A 26,457-nucleotide genomic window follows, 5' to 3' on the forward strand; every position below is an offset into this window, starting at 1 on the left:
TTGGCTTCTACACCCTGAGCAGACAATGCCCAATGTAGAAGGGAAATGCACCCTGGGCCCATCCATCGTCCCCCAAGATAGACAGGACAAGAGTTATCAAGAGGCGACACTTGGACCACTTAACAATATGGTCGAGGTGCAGAGGATACAGGCCGGTATCATTCAGTGCGTAAGTAGCTCACGTATCCAATAGCGGATATGGGCAACATCAGAGTTCATGATAGATCTGAGTGCTGTTCCCTGTGTGCAGGAGTTTTAAAATATCTGCTTCTGTCCAGTGTCTGACTGCTTCGAGTTCAATTTTCAAAATCAACCGTCTGCTGCCTGCTTCAGAAATACTTTGGTTCCGTTCCTGGCCAAAATCGGAACGGAATATGACAAACCGCAAAATAAAAGCGACGTTCCATTTCATTGTAGGCCAAAGTCTTTTTAATTTGTGATCGTAGAGTCAGGGGTTTTATGAATTTCAGCCGGCAAAGTGCTTCCACGGGCTGTAATGTGCCCAAGGAGCAGAATTCGATACGTTTAAAAATGTTGACTTTGTGCCTCGTTCCAGAGGAAGCATTTTATGTTTTTCTTGGATTAGTTAACTAGTAGCCATTGTTTGAAGAACATTCAATACTCAGCAGCCACCTGCTTCTGGTGACCTGCTGTGGTTAGCGTAAAGCGCTGGTACGTCACTAAGAGCTTTAGACAACATTACTTCAACCAGATATTTAATTTTAAAAGGATGTTCCTTTTTTTTTTGCCCTATACTCCTCCAGTTCAACTGAACGCACACGATTGACTTCCCCTCATCTCTCGCAGCTCTTTGTGCAATATTACTGGCATGGGACAGCTGGCAATTTTACCGAGCTTCCGAAGTAGGTCATTGTGTGGAACATTTTGAGATGTTTCAATGAGGTTCAAGGTTTTAGCTTAGCAACCAGGGGGAGGCAGTGGCGTAGTGGTATTATTACTGGACTAGTAATGCAGCGAGCCAGAATCATGCTCTGGGGACCCGGGTTCGAATCCCACCACGGCAGACGGTGAAATTTTAATTCAATTAAAAGTCTAAAAGGTAAGCATTCTCGATTGTCGTAAAAACCTATTTGGTTCACTAATGCCCTTTAGGGAGAAAAATCTGCCGTCCTTATCCGCAGCAATGTGCTGTTACCTTCCCCACTGCATCACTACGTGATGCCCTTAAATGCCCTCAGGGATGGGCAATAAATGCCGGCCCAGCCCGCGATGCCCACACCCGCATGGACGAATTGGCCGAACTGGGCTGTTTGCAATCTGTGTCATATTTGACTGGGAGATTAACTTGCGACAACAAGTCTGTAAAGTAAGAGGGGATGGAGGCTAGGGCAGTTGCATGCTCCTCCTGTAGGATGTGGGTGGTGAGGGATACCGATGGTGTCCCCGCTGACTATACCTGCGGGGAGTGCACCCAACTCCAGCTCCTCAGAGACCGTGTTAGGGAACTGGAGCTGGATGAACTTCGGATCATCCGGGAGGCAGAGGGGGTTATCGAGAAGAGTTACAGGGAGGTAGCCACACACAAGGTACTGGACAAGAGTAGCTGGGTTACAGTCAGGGGAAAGAAAACTAACAGGCAGACAGTGCAGGGATCCCTCGTGGCCGTTCCCCTTCAAAACAAGTATACTGTTTTGGATGCTGTTGGGGGGGATGACCTACCGGGGGAAGGCCCTAGCGGCCAGGTCTCTGGCACTGAGTCTGGCTCTGGGGCTCAGAAGGGAAGGGGGGAGCATAGAAAAGCAATAGTAATAGGAGATTCAATGGTTAGGGCAATAGATAGGAGATTCTGTGGTCGCGAGCGAGACTCCCGAAAGGTATGTTGCCTCCCGGGTGCCAGGGCCAGGGATGTCTCTGATCGTGTCTTCAGGATCCTGAAGGGGGAGGGTGAGCAGCCAGAAGTCGTGGTGCACATTGGTACCAACGACGTAGGTAGGACAAGGGGTGTGGAAGTAATAAATAAGTTTAGGGAGTTAGGCTGGAAGTTAAAGGCCAGGACCAGCGCCGGCCCTAGGGTTGCTGGCGCCCCGGGCAAGCTGAACTTCGGTGCCCTTACAAGTATAATTTTAAAAAATTTTCACAAGGAGAAAAACTGAAAATGTAGAATAAAGAATTTCAAAATTCAGCAGTTACAATATAACTTGGCGGCGTTCACAGCTCAGCCACTCTGTACAGTAACGCGAACCGCTTCCCAGACCCACTGCTGGACACACGAGTCACCCCAGAGCCATTTGGCAAATAGTTCTCATTTAGCCTCACAACTTTTAATGGGTAGAAATTGTTTCGTTTCTATATTCTGTCCAGGACCGATCTTCAATTCACTGTGTACACAACTAACCTGTCTCTCATTTAAAAAACAAAAACTGTCTGCCCCTCAAAACATACCATGATGGTTAGGACAGGACCCGAACGCTGTCCAATTGATAACAAACGAAATGTTTCTGAATCACCCGAGCGACGATCCGCGAAACTTTCTCCCTCAGATGCATGTGCTGCACATTCAGTAACTTTAACCAGATGTCAGACTTTTCCCTTTTCGCGGCTGCAAAAGGACGTCTGAAGCGAACTCGTGATTGTTGGCCTCTGCACCGTCAAACGGTCTCAGGCGTGTGGTCAAGGGGGGAAAAAAAGTTGGAGCAAAGTTTCGCAAGAGTTTTGAGACTTCAAAGGACAGACAGCTGAAGCGTCGCCGGCGCTCCGGTGAAGCTCTGGTTTCTCCTGCGAGTTAGGGAGCTGATTGGCAAACAGCAAGGCCGGGGTAAGGTCAGTTACCACTTGGTGGGAGTCGTTGCCCTGGACCTTGAAATGCCCGAAGTGCAGCAACACCGCTCGTGTGAAATGGACATGGCCGTGGCATTTTAGGCTGGGCGCGCGGGACTGTTTGTTGTTGTTGCAGATTTCTTACAACAGAATTAGTATTTCCCCGAGCCAAGGCTGTTGATTCAGGCGACTGGAACTCTTAACCAATTTTTTTGGTGGGGGGTCACACAAAGTGGAGAGAGAACCTCGGAGCTAAGGTTTGGAGTCTGGATCATTCTTCGTCCAGTGAACGGGAAGCAGAACTGCAAGTACAAAGCTAATCCCATCTGCAGATCTCTGTCTCCACAGAGGCTGTCAGACCTGCTGAGATTGTTCTGTCTGTTCTGGGTGGGGTGGGGGGATGGGAGGGGGGATTGTCTCCGTCTCCGGCATCCTCAGTAATTTGCTTTGATCTAAGAGGTGGTGGAGTGCTGCAGGTATTTGATTCTAACAAGACGTTATTGACATTTATAGGCGGCGGGGCAGCCCTCTGGCCCCAGCAGCAGGCCCGCTGGTTGTGTTTACCAATGCCCCCCCCCTTCCATATGTGAACCCAAATGTAGAACCATGCTTGCTTCACTATCTCGGAGGACATCAAAGCAAATATGCGTCTTCCCTTCCCGTTGAGGACTTGATCAAAAGTCACTAAAGAAATCTCACTGTACCAGCAATTCACAGCAATGACTGAACATTTGTAAAGGGTTCCTAGCGCCCCCTAGCACATGGCGCCCCGGGCGACAGCCCGAGTTGCCGGTACCTTGAGCCGGCCCTGGCCAGGACAGACAGAGTTGTCATCTCTGGTTTGTTGCTGGTGCCACGTAATAGCGAGGCTAGGAATAGGGAGAGAGTGCAGTTGAACACGTGGCTGCAGGAATGGTGTAGGAGGGAGGGAGGGCTTCAGGTATTTGGATAATTGGAGCGCATTCTGGGGAAGGTGGGACCTGTACAAGCAGGACGGGTTGCATCTGAACCAGAGGGGCACCAATATCCTGGGGGGGGAGGTTTTCTAGTAGCCTTCGGGAGGGTTAAACTAATTTGGCAGGGGAATGGGAACCGGATTTGTAGTCCAGCAACTAAGGAAGCCGATATTCAGGACGGCAAAGCACGTAGTGATGCAGTGGGGAAGGTAACACTGACAAAGGAGAGTACTTGCAGGCAAGGAGATGGGTTGAAGTGTGTATACTTTAATGCAAGAAGCATCTGGAATAAGGTGGGTGAACTTAAGGCATGGATCGGTACTTGTGACTATGATGTGGTGGCCATCACGGAAACTTGGATAGAAGAGGGGCAGAAATGGTTGTTGGAGGTCCCTGGTTATAGATGTTTCAACAAGATTAGGGAGGATGGTAAAAGAGGTGGGGGTGGCATTGTTAATTAGAGATAGTATTACAGCTGCAGAAAGGCAGTTCGAGGAGGATCTGCCTACTGAGGTAATATGGGTTGAAGTCAGAAATAGGAAAGGAGCAGTCACCTTGTTGGGAGTTTTCTATAGGCCCCCCAATAGCAGCAGAGATGTGGAGGAACAGATTGGGAAACAGATTTTGGAAAGGTGCAGAAGTCACAGGGTAGTAGTCATGGGTGACTTCAACTTCCCAAACATTGAGTGGAAACTCTTTAGATCAAATAGTTTGGATGGGGTAGTGTTTGTGCAGTGTGTCCAGGAAGCTTTTCTAACACCGTATGTAGATTGTCCGACCAGAGGGGAGGCCATATTGGATTTAGTACTTGGTAATGAACCAGGGCAGGTGATAGATTTGTTAGTGGGGGAGCATTTTGGAGGTAGTGACCATAATTCTGTGACTTTCACTTTAGTAATGGAGAGGGATAAGTGCGTGCAACAGGGCAAGGTTTACAATTGGGGGAAGGGTAAATACAATGCTGTCAGACAAGAATTGAAGTGCATAAGTTGGGAACATAGGTCGTCAGGGAAGGACACAAGTGAAATGTGGAACTTGTTCAAGGAACAGGTACTGCGTGTTTTTGTTATGTATGTCCCTGTCAGGCAGGGAAGAGATTGTCGAGTGAGGGAACCATGGTTAACAAGAGAGGTTGAATGTCTTGTTAACAGGAAGAAGGAGACTTATGTAAGGCTGAGGAAACAAGGTTCAGACAGGGCACTGGAGGGATACAAGATAGCCAGGAGGGAACTGAAGAAAGGGATTAGGAGAGCTAAGAGAGGGCATGAAAAATCTTTGGTGGGTAGGATCAAGGAAAACCCCAAGGCCTTTTACACATATGTGAGAAATATGAGAATGAATAGAGCGAGGGTAGGTCCGATCAAGGACAGTAGCGGGAGATTGTGTATTGAGTCTGAAGAGATAGGAGAGGTCTTGAACAAGTATTTTTCTTCAGTATTTACAAACGAGAGGGGCCATATTGTTGGAGAGGACAGTGTGAAACAGACTGGTAAGCTCGAGGAGATATTTGTTAGGAAGGAAGATGTGTTGGCCGTTTTGAAAAACTTGAGGATAGACAAGTCCCCCGGGCCTGACGGGATATATCCAAGGATTCTATGGGAGGCAAGAAATGAAATTGCAGAGCCGTTGGTCTTACTTCGGTGGTAGGCAAAGTAATGGAAAGGGTACTGAGGGATAGGATTTCTGAGCATCTGGAAAGACACTGCTTGATTAGGGATAGTCAGCACGGATTTGTGAGGGGTAATTCTTGCCTTACAAGTCTTATTGACTTCTTTGAGGAGGTGACCAAGCATGTGGATGAAGGTAAAGCAGTGGATGTAGTGTACATGGATTTTAGTAAGGCATTTGATAAGGTTCCCCATGGTAGGCTTATGCAGAAAGTAAGGAGGCATGGGATAGTGGGAAATTTGGCCAGTTGGATAACAAACTGGCTAACCGATAGAAGACAGAGAGTTGTGGTGGATGGCAAATATTCAGCCTGGAGCCCAGTTACCAGTGGCGTACCGCAGGGATCAGTTCTGGGTCCTCTGCTGTTTGTGATTTTCATTAACGACTTGGATGAGGGAGTTGAAGGGTGGGTCAGTAAATTTGCAGATGATACGAAGATTGGTGGAGTTGTGGATAGTGAGGAGGGCTGTTGTCGGCTGCAAAGAGACATAGATAGGATGCAGAGCTGGGCTGAGAAGTGGCAGATGGAGTTTAACCCTGACAAATGTGAGGTTGTCCATTTTGGAAGGGCAAATCTGAATGCGGAATACAGGGTTAATGGTAGGGTTCTTGGCAATGTGGAGGAGCAGAGAGATCTTGGGGTCTATGTTCATAGATCTTTGAAAGTTGCCACTCAAGTGGATAGAGCTGTGAAGAAGGCCTATGGTGTGCTAGCGTTCATTAGCAGAGGGATTGAATTTAAGAGCCGTGAGGTGATGATGCAGCTGTACAAAACCTTCGTCAGGCCACATTTGCAGTACTGTGTGCAGTTCTGGTCACCTCATTTTAGGAAGGATGTGGAAGCTTTGGAAAAGGTGCAAAGGAGATTTACCAGGATGTTGCCTGGAATGGAGAGTAGGTCTTACGAGGAAAGGTTGAGGGTGCTAGGCCTTTTCTCATTAGAACGGAGAAGGATGAGGGGTGACTTGATAGAGGTTTATAAGATGATCAGGGGAATAGATAGAGTAGACAGTCAGAGACTTTTTCCCCGGGTGGAACAAACCATTACAAGGGGACATAAATTTAAGGTAAATGGTGGAAGATATAGGGGGGATGTCAGAGGTAGGTTCTTTACCCAGAGAGTAGTGGGGGCATGGAATGCACTGCCTGTGGAAGTAGTTGAGTCGGAAACGTTAGGGACCTTCAAGCGGCTATTGGATAGGTACATGGATTAGGGTAGAATAATGGAGTGTAGATTAATTTGTTCTTAAGGGCAGCACGGTAGCATTGTCGATAACACAATTGCTCCAGGGTCCCAAGTTCGATTTTGACTTGGGTCACTGTCTGTGTGGAGTCTGCACATCCTCCCCGTGTGTGCGTGGGTTTCCTCCGGGTACTCCGGTTTCCTCCCACAGTCGAAAGATGTGCAGGTTGGGTGGATTGGCCATGATAAATTGCCCTTAGTGTCCAAAATTCTATGATTAACCTAGGACAAAAGTTCGGCACAACATCGTGGGCCGAAGGGCCTGTTCTGTGCTGTATTTCTCTATCTATCTATCTAACACTTCCATGAGGCATTAAGAATTCCATCTTACACTGTAACATTGCTCGTCCTTGCTCCTGCCCCTGTTCATCTACTTTCCATGCCTTTGTTACCTTTGAACTTTGCTCTTGCAACATGCTGTTCTGACAGCGGCTGTTTAGCTCTCTAGGCTAGGCAGCTGGTTTGTGATGCAGAGCGAGGCCAGCAGCGCGGGTTCAACTCCCCGGCTGAGGTTATTCATGAAGGCTCCGCCTTCTCAACCTTGCCCCTCGCCTGAGGTGTGGTGACCCTCAGGCTAAATCCCTCACAGGGGAACGCAGTCTGTGGTCATCTGGGACTATGGTGACTTTACTTTTTACCAACCCTCCATTGACTTGAGGTTATCCATGCAGCCTCTGTCCAGATTTGCACCAATTCCCCTCCACCTATCACTCCCATCCTCCTTGACCTATACAAACTCCAGGTTGAAAAATTCCTCTTTTTAAAATTCTCATTCTTGTTTTCAAATCCGTGCCTGGTCTCTCCCTGTGTGGAATCTGAGCCAGCCGCTCAATCCTCTGTGGCTGATCTGCTCCTCGAATTCTGGCCTCAATATCCTTTCATTCCTTTACCAAAGGCAACCATGATTTCAGCTACCTGAACCCGAATTCCCCCTCTGAATCTGCCTGTCCCTCAAAATCCCTTACCCTAAGAGGCTCCTTAAAACCTACCAAGCTTTGGTCATCAGTCCTAATTTTGCCCTGTGTGGATTAGAGTCAAACATAAACTTTAGTGCTATTATGAACCGCCTCAACACATTTTATTACATTATGGGTACGGTGGCGCCGAGGTCCCAGGTTCGATCCCGGCTCTGGGTCAATGTCCGTGTGGAGTTCGCACATTCTCCCCGTGTTTGCGTGGGTTTTGCCCCCACAGCCCAAAGATGTGCAAGCTAAGTGGATTGGCCATGCTAAATTGCCCCTGAATTGGAAAAACTGAATTGGGTACTCTAAATTTAATTTTTTTTTAAAAGAAAAAGAAAAAAAAATTACATTATAGGTACGAGAGCAGGCTTCTCCAACCTGCGGCCCATAGGCCATATCCCAGTGTGGCCCTCGGAGGTCCTTTACAAAATGCCAGTAAGTGCAGTTTGGAATCACTAGCTTTCGGAGCGTAGCTCCTTCATGCGGTGAGTGAAGAGGTGGGTTCAACAAACACCTACCTCTTCAGTAAGTGCAGTGGTAAAGAAACTGCTCCTCCCAACATTGGCTGTTGCCCGCCCATGTCCGGCTCACGAGGGAAGCTGTCAGCAGCTAGTGTGGAAGAGAAGCAGTCTGTGATTGGAGGAGCTGCCACGCTGGTGAGAGGGCTCTGGAATCAGAGAGCTATTGGGGAGAAAGTGCAAGGGGAAGTAAGAAAAAGAGTGTGGGGGTGGGAGGGACTCAGGGGCCAGGCGAGGTGGGGCAGTGACAAACTCGTTCTGGGCTGGGTTGGGGGAGGGGGGTGGGTGAAGGGAGACACTCGCTCTGGGCTGGGTTGGGGGGGGTTGGGGGGGTGAAGGGAGACACTCGCTCTGGGCTGGGTTGGGGGGGCGAAGGGAGACACTCGCTCTGGGTTGGGGGGGGTGAAGGGAGACACTCACTCTGGGCTGGGTTGGGGGGGGTCGAAGGGAGACACTCGCTCTGGGCTGGGTTGGGGGGGGTGAAGGGAGACACTCGCTCTGGGCTGGGTTGGGGGGTGAAGGGAGACACTCGCTCTGGGCTGGGGGGGTTGGGGGGTGAAGGGAGACACTCGCTCTGGGCTGGGTTGGGGGGGGTGAAGGGAGACACTCGCTCTGGGCTGGGTTGGGTGGGTGAAGGGAGACAATCGCTCTGGGTTGGGTTGGGGGGGTGAAGGGAGACACTCGCTCTGGGCTCCGCTCACCCCTCCACACTCTGACCCCTTCATCCTCTCGCCCCTCCACACTCAAGCCCTCCACACTCAGACCCCTCCACACTCTGACCCCTCCACACTCCAGCCCTCCACACTCCACACCTCCACACTCCACCCCTCCACACTCCACCCCTCCACACTCCCGCCCCTCCACACTTCTCCCCTCCACACTCTGGCCCCTCCACACTCTGGCCCCTCCACACTCTGACCCCTCCACACTCTCGGCCCTCCACACTCTGACCCCTCCACACTCTGACCCCTCCACACTCTGGCCCCTCCACACTCTGACCCCTCCACACTCTCACCCCTCCACACTCCCACCCCTCCACACTCTCGCCCTCCACACTCTTGCCCTCCACACATTGACCCCTCCACACTCTGACCACTCCACACTCTGACCCCTCCACACTCTGACCCCTCCACACTCTCTGCCCTCCACACTCCCACCCCTCCACACTCTGACCCCTCCACACTCCGACCCCTCCACACTCTGACCCCTCCACACTCCGACCCCAGCACACACTCGCCCCTCCACACTCTGACCCCTCCACACTCTGACACCTCCACATTCCCGCCCCTCCACACTCTGACCCCTCCACACTCTGACTCCTCCACACTCTCTGCCCTCCACACTCCCACCCCTCCACTCTCTCACCCCTCCACACTCTGACCCGTCCACACTCCCACCCCTCCACACTCTGACCCCTCCCCACTCTGACCCCTCCACACTCTGACCCCTCCACACTCTGACCCCTCCACACTCCCACCCCTCCACACTCCCACCCCTCCACATTCTGACCCCTCCACACTCTGGCCCCTCCACACTCTGACCCCTCCACAGTCTGACCCCTCCACACTCTGACCCCTCCACACTCTGACCCCTCCACACTCTGACCCCTCCACACTCTCGCCCCTCCACACTCTCGCCCCTCCACACTCTGACACCTCCACACTCTGACCCCTCCACACTCCCACCCCTCCACACTCCCACCCCACACTCTCGCCCTCCACACTCTTGCCCTCCACACTCTCGCCACTCCACACTCTGACCCCTCCACACTCTGACCCCTCCACACTTTGACGCCTCCACACTCCCGCCCCTCCACACTCCCACCCCTCCACACTCTCGCCCTCCACACTCTGACCCCTCCACACTCTCGACCCTCCACACTCTCGCCCCTCCACACTCCAGACCTCCACACTCTGACCCCTCCACACTCTGACCCTCCAAACTCTGACCCCTCCAGAGTCTGACACCTCCACACTCTGACTCCTCCACACTCTGACCCCTCCACACTCTGACCCCTCCACACTCTGACCCCTCCACACTCTGACCCCTCCACACTCTCTGCCCTCCACACTCTGACCCCTCGACACTCTGACCCCTCCACACTCTGACCCTTCCTCATTCTCACCCCTCCACTCTGACCCCTCCACACTCTGACCCCTCCACACTCTGACCCCTCCACACTCTGACCCCTCCACACTCCCACCCCTCCACACTCTGACCCCTCCACACACCTGCCCCTCCACACTCTGACCCCTCCATATTCTCGCCCCTCCACACTCCTCCCCTCCACACTCTGACCCCTCCACACTCTCGCCCCTCCACACTCCCACCCCTCCACACTCTGACCCCTCCACACTCTGACCCCTCCACACTCTCGCCCCTCCACACTCTGACCCCTCCACACTCTCGCCCCTCCACACTCTGACCCCTCCATACTCTTGCCCCTCCACACTCCTCCCCTCCACACTCTGACCCCTCCACACTCCCACCCCTCCACACTCTGACCCCTCCACACTCTGACCCCTCCACACTCTCGACCCTCCACACTCTGACCCCTCCACACTCTGACCCCTCCACATTCCCGCCCCTCCACACTCTCGCCCCTCCACACTCCAGCCCTTCACACTCTGATCCCTCCACACTCTGACCCCTCCACACTCTGACCCCTCCACAGTCTGACCCCTCCACACTCTGACCCCTCCACACTCTGACCCCTCCACACTCTCGACCCTCCACACTCTGACCGCTCCACACTCTGACCCCTCCACATTCCCACCCCTCCACACTCTCGACCCTCCACACTCTCGCCCCTCCACACTCTGACCCCTCCACACTCTGACCCCTCCACACTCTCGCCCCTCCACACTCCCACCCCTCCACACTCTGACCCCTCCACACTCTGGCCCCTCCACACTCCTCCCCTCCACACTCTGACCCCTCCACACTCCCACCCCTCCACACTCTGACCCCTCCACACTCTGGCCCCTCCACACTCTCGACCCTCCACACTCTCGCCCCTCCACACTCCAGCCCTCCACACTCCCACCCCTCCACACTCTCGACCCTCCACACTCTCGCCCCTCCACACTCCAGCCCTCCACACTCTGACCCCTCCACACTCTGACCCCTCTACACTCTGACCCCTTCACACTCTGACCCCTCCACACTCTGACTCCTCCACACTCTGACCCCTCCACACTCTGACCCTTCCAGATTCTCACCCCTCCACACTCTGACCCCTCCACACTCTGACCCCTCCACACTCTGACCCCTCCACGCTCTGACCCCTCCACACTCCGACCCCTCCACACTCTGACCCTCCACATTCTGACCTTCCACACTCTGACCCGTCCACACTCTCACCCCTCCACACTCTGACCCCTCCACACTCTGACCCCTCCACACTCTGACCCCTCCACACTCTCACCCCTCCACATTCTGACCCCTCCACACTCTGACCCCTCCACACTCTCACCCCTCCACACTCTGGCCCATCCGCCCCTTCTCCCATCCACAGACTCACACCTCCACTGACCCGTCCCTCTACAGTCCGGCCCCTCCACAGACTTGCCCCTCAATACTCTCGCCCCTCCAATCTATAATGTTTGTCTTTATTACCTTCCTTTAGCTGCAATTTATGGTGACTTTTTCTGCTCTGCAACTTTTTCAAAGCTCAGTTTTGTTTTAAACTCATGCTTAACACTGTGTTGAACCATATCTTTCAGAAATGTGTCCCCCCCCCCCCGGCATGCTGGCCCCCGCCAACTCCCTCCAGCCCTACCCAAGTGTAAGGGGAAATCTGAAATGGTTGGACAAGCCTGCACCAGAGAAATACAATTTGTTGTTTAGAATCACTGCTGGTTTGATGAAGAATGCCCCCCGCTGTTCAGTTAGAGGGCGGTGAATCCAGCATCTTGAACCCGTGGCATTATTGAAATGAAAAACAGGAGGGTTCTCCCAGAGACACCCCCCCCCCCCCCCCCCCTCCGGGCCAATGTGCACAATCAGATTCCCAAGAAACATTTTCATTGCCTTTAAAACAGATGGTCCGGTCTTGATCACATTGTTGTGCTTTGGGGTTGTGCCTCACCATGGGTAAATTGATGGTCACGTTTCCGACAATATAACTGCAATTATTATTGTTCAAAGGTGGTGGCGTAGTGGTATTCACGCTGGACTAGTAATCCAGAGATCCAGGGTAATTGTGGTAATACCACTGTATATATATGTGTGTGCCCCTACTAGGGGATGTGCAATAGTACCGGCTATTACAGGTTTGTCGGTAAGCCCCTGCATAGTTTGTCGGTAAGCCCCTGCCAGCTAGCTCCGCCCACAGGAGCAGTATAAATATCCATGAGGTCTCCTGAGCTGCCATTTTACAGCTCCACTTGAGGGAATAACATCTCACGGTAATAAAGCCTCTTTTGTACCGTTTCGTGTTTCTGTGTGCAATTGTTAGCGCAACAGTAATGATCTGCGGGACACGGGTTCGAATCCCACCACGGCAGTTGATGGAATTTAAACTCAATAAAATATCTTAGAATTAAGAAGTCTAACGATGACCATGAAACCATTGTCGATTGTTGTAAAAACCCATCTGATTCACGGCCGTCACGGAAATCTGCCGTCCTTACCTGGTCTGGCCTACAGGGGCTGGTTTAGCTCACTCAGCTAAATTGCTGGCTTTTAAAGCAGACCAAGCAGGCCAGCAGCACGGTTCGATTCCCGTACCAGCCTCCCCGGACAGGCGCCGGAATGTGGCGACTAGGGGCTTTTCACAGTAACTTCATTGAAGCAAACTCGTGACAATAAATGATTTTCATTTTTCATGTGACTCCAGACCCACAGCAATGTGGTTGACTCTGAACTGCCCCCTGAAAGGGCAATTAGGGATGGGCAGTAAATGCTGGCCCAGCCTGTGATGCCCACGTCCCATGAACAAATTTTTAAAAATCTGCAACACCGAAGGAGGCCATTTGACCCATCATGGCTCTTGCAGGGCTGCCCCACTGCCCCTGCCCGTCCTTCTTAGCCCTCTATGTTTTCATTCCCAATTCCCCTGTCCATTTCTCTTTTAAAAGTTCCCTTTCAATCTCTTTCCACCCCACGTCACCGCTGGTTCTGTCGGCAATTACCTTCAATTGGTGCCTTCTTGTGGAGCGCACTGTCTGCCAGCTGATGTTTTATTTAAGTTTCATATCGCTTCATCATTACTGCTAGCCTTTGATACTCTATCCTTCCTGAGATAAAATTTAAAATTCCATTAGCTTTTTTTCTCGCAGCCTAACCTGGGGCGCTACCTTCCGCGTCCTGTGAACTCGTAGCCCTGAATCCCATCTTGCTCTTTCGCATCCACACCAAGACTACTTAATTCGCAACATGATTAATTCTGCTATTTCTTTTAGCAAAATGCAACACCTCGCGCTCGCTGACATTGAATTTCATTAGCAGCTTTGTAGCCAATTCCCCCATCTTATTAATATTTCTCTGCCGCTTGCTTTTATCTTCCAGCAAGATCAACTGTGCCTCTTATTTCGGAACCTGCAAATGTCGCCACCGCTCCCCCTGGACTGATATCCCAGCCATTCGTCCGCGTGGTGACCAAAAGTGACTTTAGAACCAATCCCTGTGGGACACCACCGCCCACTTCCAGATACCCATTTGATTAACTTGTACCGCCTTTACGGATCCAACTTTTTAATGACAGGTGAGATGAGGGTCAGGAATCCAGAAGAGACGGATTTAAGGTGGTTGTCAAAAGCAGTGATGTGAGGAATGCTCTCTTTTTTTTTTACACGCGGCAAGTTGTTCTGATCTGCCGGAATGAGGAGATTTCAAAAGAGAATTGGGTAGGTGCTTGAGGAAAAAAAAAATCGAAGGCGATGAGGGAAGTGCGCAGGCCATGGGTCAGCTCTACCAAAAGAGCCATTCCGGGTACGATGGGCCGAATGGCCTCCCATTTGTGCTGCATCATTCTTTCCCTCATTTAGCAACGAATGCTCTTCCCTAACCTGGGTGGGTGTGAGATACCTGTAAGTAATATTATAATGGTGCAACCTCCAACCAGCAGGTGGCAGTACAGATCCGCCATGCGCTCTCGAGACAAGCGGTCATGTGACAAGTCACCCAGATATAAATGGGGACACATCCGGTGATCCTCAGATAGTTGTAAGACATTCAAGATGACACACTAGAGGTAGTTTCAAAGGAGTACAAAGAAACTCAACGATAACTTGCTCTGTAAGAGATCGTTATCTTGCCACAAGTGATTCAATAAAGATCCTGGTTTGGACGGACAAGTCTCAAGTCGTTAGGTGGATTCCTTGCTGGACATCGAATACCAAACACAACACGGAGGGGAGCGGGAGGAATAATTTAATTGTTCCTCGCTGCATTCACGGTCACCCAACCATCAGACCCCGAACAAACCAGTACCTTTCTTCCCAAACGCATGTGTTTGTTCCGATCAGTGCAAAGAGGGAAAGTTTCGGCAGCAGGATTCTCCTCTCAGCAATATTCAAGTTCCCCCAGTTTCATGCCCATGTCCAGCTTGAATTGCAAATTTATTTTTGTAGGAGTTGGAGCCATAAAGATAAAATCTAAAAGCACGTTTCCCTGCTGTATGTTCCATGTCGTTCATTGTATGTCCTCTTGCTGCTGTTTAGTACACCATTTGAAGATATTCTCATAATAACCTTTATTATTGTCACAAGTAGGCTTACATTAACACTGCAATGAAGTTACTGTGAAAATCCCCTAGTTGCCACATTCCAGCGTCTGTTCGGGTACACGGAGGGAGAATTCAGAATGTCCAATTCACTTAACAAACATGTCTTTCGGGACTTGTGGGAGGAAACCGGAGCAGACACGGGGAGAACGTGCAGACTCCGCACAGTCAGTGACCCAAGCCGGGAATCGAACCCGGGATCCTGGCGCTGTGAAGCAACAGTGCTAACCACTGTGCTACCTTGCCGCCCATTCTAATCATCCATCAACTGTGCGCTTGAAACAATTTTCACCAGTCAATCAAATGTAGCTCTTCCATCATGCCCTGATAGCTGACTCTGTTAAATTGGAGCAACTGGATGTTGGAGTGTCAAATCCCAAATCACATCAAATTTAATCAGGTTGTGGTCAGTAACATCCAGAGGTCCATTTACTGCACGTTGACAAGGTCACTTATCATTACTAAGTCGAGCTGGGACCTGCCACTTGTGATTTCAGTGAGGCACAGAGCCCAAACGTAATCTTCAGTTGCGTTTGCTACTTCTGACCAATTTAATATTTGTTTGTAATCCCACCTTAATACAACCTTCTGATTTTCACCTCCTTGTCTCTTCACCACGTCCTTTCGCTTGTTTCTGAGCTGCTCGACTTTGGAGAAGTGGGGAGAAAAACCATTCGCCTTTGTTTGAATCTTCAATTTTCCTCATGAATTCATTTCCTTGGCCAAATGCGAACAGTTTACTTGGACCCCCCCCCCTTTACTTTGCGTTCCCTATTAAGTTTCGACTTTGTCTTCACAAACACGCTGTTCAAGGCCACTGCATAATTTCTCCCTATTCTCTCAACCCTTGCAAAGTTAAATGTAGCAAGCTTTGCTCCTGTTCCCGTCCGCTAGAAAGCGAAAGGAGATGAAACCGGACCGAGGCAACGGAAATGACAAAAGGCGAACCCAGCACTGTCAACCCTAAAGCGCCCCCCACCCACACCCGGCCTTATGATTACCTGGGGGCTTCTGCTACAACTGAGAGAGCTGTCTTACAGACTAGCCTGACAAAGTTGTACTCACGGAATCATACCTTACAGACAATGTCCCTGTGGTGAATTATAAACACTAATAATCCACACTGTATAGTACAACATGTGTTGAGCCTGTACCTTGTATCAGATCATGTGTAGTTGCGCGGCCCTACCCATAGGGGGAGGTGAGGAGCTTGTACTGGGCTCCGCCCTTGGCTCCGCCCATGGCTCCGCCCATGCCTCCTCCCCTAACCAGAAATATAAAGGTTGCTGTTGTGAGCCTGCCTGCCAGTTCATCAAGAGTTCATCTTGTCACAGGCAGGCTCTGTTGGAAGACGATTAAAACCACTGTTCGCTTCTAACCACGTGTCGCATGAATTGGTGGTCTCATCAGTCCCCGAAACCACCATCACCCTCCCTGGGTGTGCCCTGTTCCACCAGCACAATGGGATGGAGTTGCCCTGGGAGTCCTCAACATCAACGCTGGACCCCATGAATGTCCATCGGGCAGCATGGTAGCACGGTGGTTAGCATAGTTGCTTCACAGCGCCAGAGTCCCAGGTTTGATTCCCGGCTTGGGTCGCTGTCTGTGTGGGGTCTGCATGTTCTCCCGGTGTCTGCGTGAGTTTCCTCCGGATGCTCCGGTTTCCTCCCAGAGTCCAAAGATGTGCAGGTTAGGTAGACTGGCCATGCTCAATTGCCCCTTAGTGTCCAAAAAGATTGGATGGTGTTACTGGGTTACGAGGATAGGGTAGAGGTGTGGGCTTAAGTGGGGTCTTCTTTCCAATAGCTGGTGCAGACTCGATGGGCCGAATGGCCTCCTTCTGCACTGTAGAGTCTATGATTCATGGCATCAGGAGGCACGGTGCGCAGTGGTTAGCACTGCTGCCTCATGCCGCCGAGGACGCGGGTTCAATCACGACCCCGGGTCACTGTCCGTGTGAAGTTTGCACATTCTCCCCGTGTCTGCGTGGGTCTCTCCCCCACAACCCAAAGATGTGCAGGGTAGGTGGATTGGCCACGCTAAATTTTTTTTTTTTAATTTAGAGTACCCAATTCATTTTTTCCAATTAAGGGGCAATTTAGCGTGGCCAATCCACCTAACCTGCACACCTTTGCGTTGTGGGGGTGAAATCCACACAGACACGGGGAGAATGTGCAAACTCCACACGGACAGTGACCCAGAGCCGGGATCGAACCTGGGACCTCGGCGCCGTGAGGCTACAGTGCTAACCCACTGCGCCACTGTGCTGCCCTGGCCACGCTAAATTTCTCCTCAATTGGAAAGAAAAAGAATTGGGTAATTTAATTTTAAAAAGCAGTTTCATGGCATCAAGCCAAACATGAGCAAGAACACTCTTAACCCTTATGAATCATTACTCCTCCATTTTGGGCATCACTTGGAGGAAGCACTAAGGTTGGCTCGGGCGCAGTATGGACTGAGGGTGAAGGACTTCAATGTCCATCACCAGGAGTGGTCGATAGTGACCGGGTCCTAAAGAACACAGCTGTCAAACTGGCATTGCAGCAGATGGTGAGGGAACCAACAAGAGGGAAATTTACACTTGATATCATCCAACCTACCTCCCGCAGATACATCTGCCCATGTCAGTATCGGTAGGCATGACCACAGTACTTGTGTAGACAAAATCCAGACTTCACATCAAGGATATCTTCCATTGAGTTGTATGGCACCGCCATCGTGCTAAATGAGATAGATTTTGAACAAATCTAGCAACTCAAGACTGGGCAAACATGAAGTGCTGTTTGCCACCATCAGCAGCAGCAGCAGAATTGTGCTTAAGCACAATCCATAACCTTGGTCACCTCCAGGGGTCCCCAGAATCACATATGCCAGTCTTTCGCCAATTCAATTCATTCCACATAATATCAAGAAATGGCTGAAAGCACTTTTTGTGCAAAGGTTATGCGCCCTGACAATATTCCATAAGACCATAAGACATAAAAGCAGAATTAGGCCATTCAGCCCATTGAGTCTGCTCCGCCATTCAATCATGGCTGATGTGTTTCTCATCCCCATTCCAGCAATAGTACTGATGACTTGTGCTCCAGCACTTGCCTTACTGCTAGCCGAGCTGGTACAACGATGGCATCGACCCGGCAATGTGGAAAATTGCAGAACAAATCCAACCCACCACTCGCCACTTGCTGGCTGAGTCGCAGCTCCAACAACATTCAAGACGCTCGACATCATCCAAGACAGAACAACACCCCTACCACAAACATTCACTCCCTCCACCGCCAATTTGCCATAGCAGCAGTGTGAACAAAGAACAATACAGCACAGGAACAGGCCCTTCGGCCCTCCGAGCCTGTACCGGCCATGATACCAACCTTTGCCAAAACCCTCAGCACTTCCTTGTGCCTCTATCCCCATCCTATCCAGGTGTTTGTCAAGATGCCTTTTGAACGCCGTTAATGTATCTGCTTCCACAATGTCCCCTGGCAACGCGTTCCCGGCACTCACCACTCAAACCTGCCTCGCACATCTCTAAACTTTGCCCCACGGACCTTAAACCTATGCCCCCTGGTGACTAACCCCTCCACCCTGGGAAAGAGTGCCTGCCCATCCACTCTATCCATGCCCTTCATAATCTTGTAGACCTCTATCAGGTCGCCCTTCAACCTCCGTCTTTCTAACGAAAACCGACCGAGTCTATTCAGCCTCTCCACATAGCTAACACCCTCCAGACCAGGCAACATCCTGGTAAACCTCCTCTGCACCCTCTCCAAAGCCTCCACAACCTTCTGGTAATGTGGCGACCAGAATTGTGCGCAATATTCCAAGTGCGCCCTTACCACGGTTCTGTACAACTGTAGCATGTGAACCATGCAAAACAGGACCTCACCAAGCCTCTTTTGACAACATGTCCCAAACACACGTCATTACCATCTTGAAGGAGAAGGTCACCAGAAACATGGGCAAACCACCAACTAGACGTTCAGCTCTGAGCCATTCACCATCCTGACTTGGGGATATATTGCCGTTCCTTCACTGTCACTGGAATTCCCCCCCTCCTAACAGCACTGCGAGTGTACCTACACCACATGAACTTCAGCGAATTAAGAAGGCATCTCACTGCCACCTTTTCGAGGGCAAATAGGGATGGGCAATAAATGCTGGGCCTAATCTGCTCCTCTATGTTTCAGACCCAATTGAGGGGATGGAAGAGATTATGGGAACTTTAGGGGAATTTGGCCGGTTCTTGAGGAGGCACTTACCACCCTCTGCATCAAAATGTTTTTCCTCATGTCTCCTCTAATCCTTCTACCACTGAGCCTGCACCTATGACCCCTGACTTTTGAACTCTCTGACAAGGGAAACAGGAACAAGATGTGCAGGGGAGTTGGAAAGGCCCAAACCTATTGCTAAAAAAAGAATTGGGTACTCTAAATTTTTTAAAGAAAGGATTCCAATAACTTTACCACTTCATCTCGCATTATGATTATTTTATCCAATATTTAATTCTGCCCCCCTTGGATTACCTCAAATTATTACACAGCATCTGTGGCGAGAGAGAGAGAAACAGAGTTTTTTTTAATAAATAATTTTTATTGAAATTTTTACAAAATACAAAACATAGACATCTTAACTCTATTAACATACTACCGCGGTAACACCCCATAAACAATGCCCCCCAGCTTCAAGAGCAACTTCAAACAAAAGGAAAGAACAAAAACAAAGAAAAAGAGAAAAGAAAAAAAAACAAAGGAGAGAGATAGCACCCTCCACAAACCCATGTGCACAGTTCTCCCTCCCCCCAATCCTCCTCCCCCCCCCCCCCGGTTGCTGCTGCTGTCGGCCTATTTCCCTACCGTTCCGCCAGGAAGTCCAGAAAAGGCTGCCACCGCCTGAAAAACCCGTGTACTGATCCCCTCAGGGCAAATTTCACCCTCTCCAATTTAATAAACCCCGCCATATCCGAGATCTAGGCCTCCACGCTTGGGGGCCTCGCATCCTTCCATTGGAGCAAGATCCTCCGCCGGGCTACTAGGGACGCAAAGGCCAGAACCCTGGACTCTATCGCCTCCTGCACTCCCGGCTCCACTGCAACCCCAAGAATTGCGAGTCCCCAGCCTGGCTCGACCCTGGATCCCACCACCCTCTACACCGTCTTTGCTACCCCCTTCCAGAACTTCCCCAACGCTGGGCACGCCCAAAACATAAGGGCGTGGTTCACTGGGCTCCCCGAGCACCTAGTACACCTGTCCTCTCCCCCGTAAAACCTACTCATCCTCGACCCAGTCATGTGGGCCCTATGCAGCACCTTGAACTGTATGAGGCTAAGCCTTGCACAGGAAGAGGAGGAATTCACTCTCTCCAGGGCATCCGCCCACGTCCCCTCCTCAATCTCCTCACCCAGCTCCTCTTCCCATTTCCCCTTCAGTTCCTCCACCGAGGCCTCGTCTACCTCCTGCATTACCCGGTATATGTCCGAAATCCTCCCTCCTCCAACCCACACCCCCGAGAGCACCCTATCCTGCACCCCCGTGGGGGCAGCAAGGGGAACCTCTCCACCTGCTGCCTGGCAAACGCCCTCACCTGGATGTACCTAAACATGTTCCCCTGGGGGAGCCCAAACTTCTCCTCTAACTCCCCCAAGCTCGCGAACCTCCCCTCCACAAACAGGTCCCTCAACCTCCTAACCCCTGCCCTGTGCCAGCCCAGAAATCCGCCATCAATGCTCCCTGGGATGAACCAATGGTTCCCCCGTATCGGGGCCTCCATCGAGCCCCCCATTTCTCCCCTGTGCCGTCTCCATTGCCCTCAAATATTGAGGGTAGCCGCCACCACCGGGCTCGTGGTATACCTCATTGGAGGGAGCGGCAACGGCGCCGTTACTAGCGCTTCCAGGCTCGTACCCACACAAAACGCCGCCTCCATCCTCTTCCACGCCGCCCCCTCCTCGTCCATTACCCACTTATGCACCATCGCTGCGTTGGCCGCCTAGTAGCACCCACAGAGGTTAGGCAACGCCAGCCCCCCCTATCCCTGCCTCGTTCCAGGAACACTCATCGAACCCTCGGCGTACCATGCTCCCACACAAATCCCGTGATGCTGCTGTTGACCCTCCTGAAAAAGGCCTTCGGGATAAGGCTGGGGAGGCACTGGAACAGGAACAAAAACCTCGGGAGCACCGTCACCTTAACGGACTGCGCCCTCCCCACCAGTGACAGCGGTAACATATCCCACCTCTTAAACTCCTCCTCCATCTGCTCCACCAACCTTGTGAGGTTGAGCTTGTGCAGGGCCCCCCAGCTCCCTGCCACCTGGACCCCTAGGTACCTGAAACTCTTCCCTGCCTGCTTCAATGGGAACCTACCAATCCCCTCCTCTTGATCCCCTGGATGCACCACAAACACCTCACTCTTGCCCAGGTTCAGCTTATACCCCGAGAAACCCCCGAATTCCCTAAGAATCCTCATCACCTCCGGCATCCCCCCCCACCGGGTCCGCCACATACAGCAACAGGTCGTCCGTGTACAGCGACACTCGATGCTCCTCCCCACCCCGCACCAGGCCCCTCCAGTTCCCTGACTCCCTCAACGCCATGGCCAGGGGCTCAATCGCCAACGCGAAGAGCAAGGGGGACAGGGGGCACCCCTGTCTCGTCCCCCGATGCAGCCGAAAGTACTCCGACCTCCTCCTATTCGTGGCTACACTTGCCATCGGGGCCTCGTAGAGCAGCCTCACCCACCGGATAAACCCCTCCCCAAACCCAAACCTCTCCAACACCTCCCACAAGTACTCCCACTCAACCCTATCGAAGGCCTTCTCCGCGTCCAACGCCACCACTATCTCCGCCTCACCTTCCACAGCCGGCATCATAATGACATTGAGGAGCCTTCGCACGTTTGTGTTCAGCTGCCTTCCCTTCACAAACCCCGTCTGGTCCTCATGTATGACCCCAGGCACACAATCCTCTATTCTAGTGGCCAGGATCTTTGCCAGCAGAGAGAAACAGAGTTAGCACTTTAATTTGAGTAAGATGCTTCTTCAGAGCTGGACTCCAAGGAAGAGTCAGATTCAACGCGAGATGTTGACTCTGGCCGACATTTCCCAGCCGTTCCCGCCAGCGGGAACTTCCGGGTCCCACCGACGGCGGTCCACGGTCCCGGGTTCCCCGGCAGCCGAGGGAGGGAACAACGAGAAAACCCGTTGACATCGGCGCAAAACAGAAAATCCCACCCTCGGTTTCTCTTTCCACGTGGGCAGCAAGGTAGCACAAGTGGGTAGCACGGTGGCTTCACAGCGCCAGGATCCCAGGTTCGATTCCCCGCTGGGTCACTGTCTGTGCGGAGTCTGCACGTTCTCCCCGTGTTTGCGTGGGTTTCCTCCGGGTGCTCCGGTTTCCTCCCACAGCCCAAAGACGTGCAGGTGAGGTGGATTGGCCATGATAAAATTGCCCTTACCGACCAAAAAGGTTAGGAGGGGTTATTGGGTGACGGAGATAGGGTGGAAGTGAGGGCTTAAATGGGTCGGTGCAGACCCGATGGGCTGAATGGCCTCCTTCTGCACTGTATGTTCTATGTTCTAGATGCTGCCACACCTGCCTGGTTTTACCAGCATTTTCTGCTTTTATTTAACACTTTGAAAGTAATGAATTGGTTGTATTTTGGGGAGTCCTGCGGATGTGGAAGGTGCTGTATAAAGTGCAAGTCTCTCGTGCTTTCTTATAGCGATTGGCCATTTCTTTCCAAGAAAAAAAGAGAGAATTCTTTGAACAAAGCCTTTCTCCCCTTTCACTCTCTTTCCAGTTTAATTACAATGCCTGTCTTTGTTTCAGACTTACAGTCAGATCTAATTGGAACCTGGTTGCACTTCTTCCCTAATTATACCAATCCGGCTCTGCTGGGAGTTCAGGACAGAAGCTGTTACAGAAAACATCTGCAGTTATGAAAAAGAATATCAAACCATCATTAATCAAACATAAAATTAATTTCCGTGAGCCGCTGTTGGATTAGATCGGATCGCACATTTCCCTCAGATTCCCAGACCTTTCTGCAGCTGAAGGCAGGTCAGGATTCGGGTTCTGGGAGGTAAGATTACCCAGGGAAAGAATACGGTAGCAGATGCATGGAGGAGCAGCACCGCCTGCACGTTCCCCTCCAAGCCAGGCGCCATCCTGACTTGGAATTATATCGCCGTTCCCTCACGGCCGCTGGGTCAAAGGTCCTGGAGCCCCCTTCCTAGCAGCACTGCGGATGTACCTGCACCACTCTGACAGCAGCTGTTCAAGGCAGGGGAGACTCACCACCACCTTCTGAAGGGCAATTAGGGATTGGGAAAAATGCTGGCCTAGCCAGCGACGCTCATGCCTCAGTGCAAGAATCTTTTTAAAGTTAACATTTACTATAGCGGCTTTCACACCCTTTGGCTGTTCCCAAAGTGCTTAAAGGCGATGGAGTATTTTGTAAATTGAACCGTCGTAATGCAAGGAGTGGGCGAGCTACGTTGCGACGACGTCAGGTTCCACAAACAACATGAAGGCCATCAGAATATCCTGTTTTTGAAGTGATGTTGGTTGAAGGATAAATGATGGTGAACTCCCCCGTTAGTTGAAATAGGGTCATGGGATCTGTCATGAACTCCAATTGGCTTTATTGGTTGGCCAATTGGAGTATGAGCTCCCTCAATGATAGCTCATTGAGGGGGCCCATATAATCACCTGTGTAGGCTTTGTGAGCCAGTCTTTAGTTGACTGGACTGCTAGCAGGACTGTTTGTAGCTGCTCCTGTAATATCGTTATTGTAAATAAATATTGGTGTGGTGACGGAACTCCTGCCTCCCGTGGATTACTACAGGATCATTCACATCTTTCTGAGCGAGCAGGGCGGGCCTTGCTTGCATGGTCCACCCACATTGACGACCAAGAAAGCACGACAGCGCCTATACTCCCTCAGGAAACTAAGAGAATTCGGCATGTCCACATTGACTCTGACCAACTTTTACAGGTTCACCATAGAAAAGCTTCCTGCATCACAGCCTGGTATGGCAACTGCTCGGTAGCCGCAAGAAATTACAGAGAGTCGTGAACACCGCCCAGTCCATCACGCGAACCTGCCTCCCATCCGTTGACTCTGTCTATATCTCCCGCTGCCTGGGAAAGCGGGCAGCATAGTCAAAGACCCCTCCCACCCGCCTTATTCACTCTTCCACCTTCTTCCATCGGGCAGGAGATACAGAAGTCTGAGAACACACTCAAACAGGTTCAAAAACAGCTTCTTCCCCACTGTTACCAGACTCCTTAACGACCCTCTTATGGACTGAACTGATCTCTCCGCGCACCTTCTTTACTGTATAGCATGACATTCCGTATGCTTCACCCGATTCAATGTCTATGTATTTACATTTTGAATTTATCGTATTGTCATGTTCTGTAGACTGGCCGATATGAATGCTGAACTACAGAACATTTAATTTAAATAATGTATTATTAAACAACTGCGTGGTAAATATAGCCAGAATAAATAAAATAACAAACTACTAATACTAACTATTACAGAGCTACTGCAAAATATGTCTATCCACCAACACAACTTACTCCCAACTCCCCAGACACAGGGTCACACTGCCACCTGGTGGTCGGAGGTCATGTATGATTATTATCTACAGATTGCAGTATGCATATCATCCCACGTATGTCCTATGTTTTCATGTTTGGAACGACCTGCCTGGACTGCACGCAGAACAATATCTTTCACTGTACCTCGCTACACGTGACAATAAATCTAAATCTAATCAAATGTCCAATCCAGAAGACTTTAAACAGTTGTTGGTGGGGGTGTATGGGTGCTGGCACATGAGAAATATGAGCAGTAGTAGGCCATTCAGCCCTTCAAGTGTGCTCCACCATTCCTTAAAATTTTCGTTTCTCTTCTACCTCAACTCCACCTGCCCGCACTATCCCCATATCCCTCAAATTCCTTGTTATCCAAACACTTGTCACGCTCTGTCTTGAACATACTCAATGGCCGAGCATTTATAGCCCTCTGGGGTAGAGAATTCCAAAGATTCACAACTCCTTGAGTGAAGAACTGTCTCTTCATCTCAATCCTGGACGGCCAACACCTTAATCTGAGATTGTGACCGTGTGTTCCCCAGTTGGTGAAGCATCTACACCATCAAACCCCTTAAGAATTTTACATGGTTTAATTACATCATCTCTCATTCTTCTAAACTCCAGGAAATATAACAAAGAACAATACAGCACAGGAACCTTCGGCCCTCCGAGCCTGCACCAACCATGGTATCTGCCTAAACTAAAACCATCTGCATTTACGGAGTCTATAGCACTCCCACCCTATTCATATATTTGTCTAGATGCCGCTTAAATGCCGCTATTGTATCTGGACCCACAACCTCCCCAGGCAGCGTGTTCCACATATTTACCACCCTCTGTGTAAACAATTTGCTTCATACACCAGTTCTAAACTTTTCCCCACGCACTTTAAACCTATGTTTGTCTCTCGTATCCTGGGAAAGAGCATCTGACTATCCACTCTGCCCATGCCACTCATAATCCTGTAGACCTCTATCAGGTCGCCTCTCAACCTCCGTCATTCCAGTGAGAACAGACCGAGTTTATCTAACCTCTCCTCATAGATAATGCCCTCCATACCAGGCTACATCCTAGTAAACCGCGTCTGTACCCTCTCCAAAGCATCCACATCCTTCTGGTAGTCTGGCGACCAGAATTGTACACAATATTCCAAATGGGGCCTAACTAAGGTGCTGTACAGCTGCAACATGACTTGCCAATTTTTATATTTAATACCCCGACCGATGAAGGCCCGTATACCTTCTTGACCACCTTATCCACATACGTTGCCACTTTCAGTGATCGGTGGATATGCACGCCCAGATCTCTCTGCCTGTCAGTACTCGCAAGAGTTCTACCATTTATTGTGTAATTCCTACATGCATTGGACCTTCCAAAGTGCGTTACCTCACATTTGTCTGGATTAAACTCCATCTGCCATTTCTCTGCCCAAGACGCCAACCAGTTTATATCCTGCTGTATTGTTATGGGCCAGGGTTTAGAGAACCCCAAAGTGTATCATGGAGTTCACCTGACCCACAACTTGTAATAGATTGTGGTGTGGGGAGCACACGGCCCACTCTACAGGTGTGGTAGAGCAGAAATGATAAAGTATTTTAAAAAACAGAACAATGTTTATTCTATGAACTCAAGTTAACCTTTTTAAAACATACAGTGAACATCTTAGCAACCATCAATTCAAATACAACCCCCCAAAGAATGCAACACTAAGTAATCCTTAATAACTTCCCAAACAACATCCAGAAGACAAAAGAAACACCTTTTAACAGAAGCACATTAGGTTTACATTCACTACTGAGAACATTTATGATTCTGAATTCACCACATGATCAAGAGATAGTCTTTTCATGGCAGAGTGAACAGCAGTACACCTGCTCTGTCTGGCTTCAGTTCCAACACTCAAAATGAACTAAAACACACCCTGCAGCAAACAGCCTAAAACAAAAGTAAAAAGCTGACAGACAGCCCAACTCCACCCACTCTCTGACATCACTGCAGTCGTAA

This window comes from Scyliorhinus canicula, chromosome 2 (genome assembly GCF_902713615.1).
Source record: "Scyliorhinus canicula chromosome 2, sScyCan1.1, whole genome shotgun sequence".
NCBI lineage: Eukaryota > Metazoa > Chordata > Chondrichthyes > Carcharhiniformes > Scyliorhinidae > Scyliorhinus > Scyliorhinus canicula.